Below are 984 nucleotides of genomic sequence, written 5' to 3' on the forward strand. Positions count from 1 at the left end.
TTATTTACAACTGGTGAGAACAAGTTCACCTTCCTGCATAATTCTTCTAATCAATACAGGAAATGTGAACTTCAAACCTGAGATAATCCAATTACTTCCTAAGTTCTACAGACTTGATTCAGAAAATCCATATATGCACATTAAAGAATTCGAAGAGATTGTTATTACCATACATTTTAATGATGTTCCTTCTGATATAATTAGCCTTAAATTATTTTCATTCTCTCTAAAAGAAAAGGCCAAATCATGGTTTCATTCATTAAGGCCTAGATCCATTGGCACATGGGCAAAGATGAGCTAGGAGTTCCTTAGAAAGTTCTTCCTAGCTCATAAAACCAATGCTCTTAGATGGGAAATAGTGAACTTCTCCTAGAAAAATAACGAGACTTTCTTTGAATGTTGGGAACGGTTCAAGGACTTACTTCTTACCTGCCCACACCATGGTTACGAAACTTGGATGACAATTGATCTTTTTCATGATGGACTCAGTCCAAACATGTGCCAATTCGTACAGATGAAGTGTAATGGCAAGTTCATGGATAAGAAACCAGAAGATGTATGGGGTTACTTTGATATGCTAGTTAAAAATGCTCAATTATGGGACACATCAAACCAAGATAGTATTCCCAAGGAAATGCCAAGAGAGATAGGAATACATGTACTCAGGAAGGAGGATGATATTAATATATAGTTCAAAATCATCGCATGAAAAATTGAGGACTTGAAATTTAGGAAGGAATAAACTCAGCCCAAAGCAGTCGTTGAAACCGTATGTGGAATTTATGAGAGAGATGTACACCCAATCAAAGATTTTCTTACAATCCTAGCTTTTTAAGGGGTGTTTCACGTTCAAGCAGATACTACAAACGAGTATCAATGACCACTTAATGCCCCAAATTCTAACACGCACACTCCCAATGAGCGGAACATTAATTAGGTAAATGAACCAACTACAAATGTAACTAATTATTCATAAGGAACTTC

At 36.0% G+C, this 984-nt stretch overlaps 1 non-coding gene across 1 annotated transcript; it reads right to left on the bottom strand.

Moving 5' to 3' along the window:
- Positions 1-340: 340 nt before the first annotated feature.
- Positions 341-447, bottom strand: LOC131241740 (small nucleolar RNA R71). Its single transcript, XR_009169301.1, has one exon. It is a non-coding gene; the product is annotated as a small nucleolar RNA R71 (small nucleolar RNA).
- Positions 448-984: the final 537 nt, after the last annotated feature.

Source organism: Magnolia sinica, chromosome 3, assembly GCF_029962835.1.
Source record: "Magnolia sinica isolate HGM2019 chromosome 3, MsV1, whole genome shotgun sequence".
Lineage (NCBI taxonomy): Eukaryota > Viridiplantae > Streptophyta > Magnoliopsida > Magnoliales > Magnoliaceae > Magnolia > Magnolia sinica.